The sequence below is a fragment of the Gossypium hirsutum genome, chromosome A01 (genome assembly GCF_007990345.1).
Source record: "Gossypium hirsutum isolate 1008001.06 chromosome A01, Gossypium_hirsutum_v2.1, whole genome shotgun sequence".
Taxonomy (NCBI): domain Eukaryota; kingdom Viridiplantae; phylum Streptophyta; class Magnoliopsida; order Malvales; family Malvaceae; genus Gossypium; species Gossypium hirsutum.
Window position 1 is genome coordinate 102,768,604 of NC_053424.1, and position 6,000 is coordinate 102,774,603.

Consider the following 6,000-nt stretch of genomic DNA (forward strand, 5'->3'; position numbering starts at 1 on the left):
TCAAATACAAAGTGAGTTTAAGGACTAGATTGTAAAGAAAATAAAATAGCTACAGTAAAAACTAACTGAACTAACAACCCAACTAACTAAGTTCAAAAAGTAAATACCCTAAACCTAACAATGGAGAAGAAGACAACTACTTAAGCTAAAAAGATGAAAAGATAAAGTTGGCTCATTTAGTTTTTAGCCAAAAATGGCCTTTATCAACTGAGATCAAATCCAACATCTTGAAAAAAATGCCCCTAAAAGTTATATTTTAGCTTGGGTTTGTGTAGGACAAAGACTTACCTTACAACAATTTTCTTCTTGTCAGGCATTGATGTTATGACACATTCGACAGTGATACAAGTGTGGCTCTAAGGTTCTATGTGTCGCAACATCACTAGTGGTGACCACGATTTTTTTTACTTCAACACCTTTAGGGATATCACGACTTTGGAGGCTAGGTGTCAAGACATCATGCCCTCGGTGTCGTGACTCTCTCGACAACCAACTTTAGATTGATTTCTAGTTGCAATTTTGCACCCTCGGGGTAAAGGGACTTGGTGTCAGGACTTTCAAGCATTAGTGTTGCAACACCCACGTTGAATGTTGTTTTCCTCAAGGTTGGGCCATTGTCATCTCCTTACATCAACTCAAACGCCCTGTTAGGTCCCTATGACACCATTTTTCCAATTTGGGTTTCAAAAGGAACAAAAATAAACAAAAAATGATTATTAATAGTGAAAAATAAAAATTAATAAAAAATTAGAAAAGACACCTAAATTACTTGAAAATAAGCTTATCGAGTGCTTTTGAGAGCATAATTTAACGTATCAAATTACGGTAGATCAATCTTGAAATTGGGTTTGAAGAGATGATTGATTGAGAATTTGATTTGATTTTGATTGAAAAGTTTGAGACTTAATCTTGAATCAATGAAATGCACTTCAAGGGTTATTGAGATTTGATCTTGAAAGCTGATGTTATTACCTTTATGTTGATGCAACCAAGTTGGGGAGTACTTTGATCAAAGAGTCTTTGAGATTTGATATATGATGGATGATTCTATTTCAAGGGCCTTTTTAAACTTGATCTTAAAGCCTACTTTTTGTTAGTTGCTTAAGGTCAAAGAGCAACTTTCTCCAAACTTGATGCAATGCGGTTTAGAATTTCTTCAAGTTCTTGGTATTTTGAAGAGAACTTCTAGTTTTCAAAAATCTTCTCTTTAAGCTTTGATTTCTAAATTTCTAAACTTCAAAACTTGTGAAGTCGTGAAGTTGCGTTGAATGGCTTGGAAGTGACACTTTTTTTATAGTGCCATTAAGTAAAGTGAAAAAGTGTTCTTGTAGTTTACAATCTATTTATTTGAGAGGTCTACAAGGATTAAAATATTTTATTTATTATTTATCTCATATTAATTTAAATTAACGGGAGAAAAAATAATCTTTAAAGAGCAAATAATCTTTAAAGAGCATATATTTTTATAGGAGAGTTCTAAAAGGATTTAATGTTACACCCCAAAATTCTCAGTGTAATATATGGCACCATTCTAGGAAATTTTATAGTGAAATTTCTAAGAAAATATGAAAATGAGTTTATTAAATGATTTTTTATGGAGTTAATTTGGTGTTGGGAAAGGAAATTAGTAAAGATAAACGTGAGTGCAACATTTCGGAAAAAAAAGGACTAAATTGAATATTTGGAAAAGTATGAAAACTAAAGTGTAATTTAAAAAAAATAAAGAAAAAAGGATTGATTTTAATTATTTGGTATGAAAATGACATGAAGTATGAATGAGGGTGAAGAAATTAATGTTTGGACTAAATTAAATAAAGGTTAGAAGTGCAAAGTAATTTTTCCATTTTTGCAGAGAAATGACACAAGTGTAATTTTTATGTGAGGAAATAATTTCATGGATCCTAATTATGATTTATGAAGCCAAAATATGATAGGTGTTAAATGCAGTGAGAAATGAAAAATGATGAGGTAAAAAGTGGCTAAAGTGTAAAATTTTCAACATTTTGGATTTTTCACATGGGACTATATTATTTAATTTTAAATGAAGATATAATGGATGTATAATTTTAAATGAAGATATAATGGATGTACGGAAGCAATATGAATCCTTAGTTAAATTAAACTTATGAGATTAATGTGAACCATGCAATTTTAAGTGGATATTGACTTTTTTTTTTACTTTTCCTTTTTAAATGGATTAAAAAAAGATGAAAAAAGGTTGAATTAATTAATAATTTTATTATTAGCATTGTTAGTAAGAATCAACTTTATTAAAGATACAAAACAGATGGAAAATGACTCGATCCCAATCCTTCTCCTACTGCCTATAGTGGAGGAGAAAGCAACTAAAAAAGTTCACTTTCGAAATGAAAAATTTGTTGATGGAGATCAGATGATTGTGGTGGATAGTAATGGAAATCCCTTGAGGTTTGACATGAATATTGTTGGGCGTAGGTCCTTCAAGGATATGCTGGTTGGATCTATAGATTTAGCGAATCAGCGATCATAAGAGGAAGATGATGAATTGCAATTGCTGGAAGGAGATGTATCTGTTGGGACGGAAAATGGTTTGTCGTCAATTAGATTTTATAAACGAGTTCATCATCTCTTATATAATAGCATGTCTTGGGCAATAGTTGTCAAATTGCTTGGAAGGAAGATTAGTTATCATACTCTTACCAGCAAGATTTATAGTCAAGCTGTCAACACCTATTAGTGTCATGGATTTAGAAAATGATTATTTTTGGTTAAGTTCCAATCTAAAGCAAATTATGTTAGAGCACTTACCAAAGGACCATGGATTGTGTATGGGAATTATTTGACTGTTCAACCTTGGTCGGAGTATTTTTCTACTTCCCAAACTTTCTCGTCTTATGTGATTGCTTGGATTCGACTCCCTAGCATTCCTAAATTCATGTATAGAAAAAATATTATCGAGACCATCGAGGAATTGGTTGGCCGTGTTATCAAACTGGATAGTAACACATGTAAGGCTTAACATGGATGTTTTGTTCGCATGGCTATTTTCTTGGATATGAACAAGCCCTTTGTTTATAATATTAAAATAGATAGTCGTGTGCAACAATGGAAGTATGAATCTCATCCCAATGTATGTTTCTCCTGTGGGCATTACAACCATAAGAGGGAAATTTGTATAATGCAGGTTGAGCAAAATGGGTCGATAGAGGTGGGTGGTGTTATACTGAGTATGGTGAAAGGTGTTCTTGTTCATAGTGCTGAGGTTGGTCCCCAGACAATGACTAGTAAACAAGTTGAGATAAAAGCATTTAGCGAGTGGATGTTGGTGAGTCTCTGGAACCGTAAACCTATTCGAAAGCCAACTACCGGAGATGGGGTAAAGGAACAGGTGGATTTTTAGGGATCATGCTTTAAGGTTTTGCATGAATTTGGGAATAAAGAATCCATTGAAAATCAAGCTACAAATCCTACAAAATGAGCTAATATTAAGGGCAAGGGGATTGTTATTTATGACAACCCATTGGGCGTTGATGAGGGGTTCTGTTTCATGATGGCTAAAAAGGAATAAAGGGAGCCTAGCCCTAAAGATCTATTGATCCATAATTTCATCAAAGAGGCCCAATAGGACAAATATTATTGTAACACCCTTTACCCGTACTCGGGACCAGGACAAGGTATGAGGCATTACCGAACATAAACATGGACAATTCAAAAAATACGATTTATAAAATTTTGTTCCAATTTAAAACCAATCGAATAAAATCATATTGTCCCTATTATGGACCTACGAGGTCCAAAACATGCGTTAAAAATAGGTTCGGGACAAATCCGGGAGCTTAAGAAAATTTTAGGAAAGTTTTCATGTCTCACACGCCCATGTGGAGGCAATGCACACAACTGTGTGCTCGGGACACGCCTGTTTCCTTTACTCGTGTTGAATTATTAGAATTTATTTTTCATTTCAAGCCTACAGGGGTTTTCACACAGCTGAGCACATGCCCGTGTTCCTGGGCCGTGTCTCTCACATGGCCTAGACACGCCTGTGCCATCGCCTGTGTCCAAAAGCCTGGACATTATGTTTATGATGTCATCATTCATCTAGGGGCACACGGCCAAGGCATACGCCCGTGTGCAAGGCCGTGTCCTCCATACAGTTGAGGCACACAGCCGTGTCTCTGCCTGTGTGTTTACTACCATGCATATTGACCTAAAAAAATTTTAAGTGCAGGGGACACACGGCTGAGCAACTCGACCAAGGGGTAGGTCGTGTGTCACACATGGCCTAGACACATGCCATTGTGTCTACCCGTGTGGACCATTTTGAAACTATTTACCAAGCCTTCGGTCACCCTTAAACATCCATACATACTTATAGGCCTCAATGGTATTTAACATGGCCTAAGTATATTCTTAAACCATCTTGGCAAAGTCTATTGCATGTTAACCTCATCTCATTGGTTAGCACATGCTAGGTTATCATTTTTATTAAGGATTAGCATATCACATTTCTCATTTTACACTTAAGCCAAATCATAACAATGTACCATTTTATGTCGTATCCACTCTCAAGTTATTAGGCCCCATTTCATATATCCTGTAATAGTCCGATTTAGACCCTAATCGGAACGGTGGTTTCAGGACCACGAATTCGAGTCAAAAAAATTTTAAATATTATTTTCCGTGTTTATTATATGTGAATTAGCATGTGTGAAAGTTTCGTATGAAAATTTGATTGTTTGTGTGCTTAATTAAAAAAAAAGGGGCTTAATTGCGTAAAATGAAAACTTGATGGTTTAATGTGTGAGGACTGAATTGTTAATGTCTTTTTAATATGAAGTTTTTATGTTGTAATTGGGCCACTACTAAGCTAATGGACGGCAATGGTCATGGAATAAATAATATTATAACATTTTAACAAAGGTTAATAAGGTAATTAGATTAAATGTTATAATATGTTAAAATAAAACATAAAATAATGTCATTTTATGCTTAGTTTGGCCAAATATATCAAGAAAAGAAAAGAAAAACACCAAGATGGGTTTCTGCAAGAGTTTTGGCTAGATCAAGGTATGTTTTGTTTCGGTTTTTGATCATTTTTATGTTTTTGAGATCGTTGCTTCGAATACTACCCGACCCATGCTTGAATTTTTGATTTCAATGAATATTTTGTTTTATGCCATTGATGAATATTTGTGTTTTGTGATGTTTGATGATAAAATATCAAAAATATGTTTTAGATTAACATGTTTTGTATTGGAGTTTTTGATGATTTTGAGTTATTAGGACTAAATTGCAAAAATAATAAATTGAGAGATTAAAATGTGAAATAGAAGAAATATATGGATTAGTATGGTTATATGGAAAATTCGGCCCAACTACATTGTTGTGAGATTTGGTGTATTTTGTGTTTTGTACAATTAGAACTAATTTGTAAAAGTATGAAATATCAAGGGTAAAATGATAATTTGCCCATTTATGTGTTGTTGGTTTTAATTGAGTGAAATTGTGTTTAAATAAGGTTAATTTGAAATTATATAGATCAACAACAAAAGAAATCGGACTTGGATCGGGGAAAACATAGTCGAATAGCCGATTTGTAACGTCCGTCGATATCCGAGGTAAGTCTTTAAGCAATTAAACATGGTTTATTTTGAATATAAACTATTTCTATTAAGATGATTTAAATTTTATAATTTGTTAGCATTAGCCGAATGTGATATATCAAAGATTAAATGTGGTTGAATTTTATTCAACTGATTCAAAACTCTTGAAAGTGTATATGTGTTACATGGAATATTGGACTATTCGATATATGAAATGTTGTGGAATGATTATATAATTGGGATATTTGGGCTTTGAGCCTAGCAAGCCTTGTGCTGGTGACATTGATCGGGCTCTATGCCTAGCAGGCTTATTGCCGGTGAATAAATATCAAACCTTGGGTCTAGCAGCCCTTGTGCTGGTGTGTGATTCAGGCTTATGCCTAGCAGGTTTTATACCGGTGATTTGTTTACAAGTCTG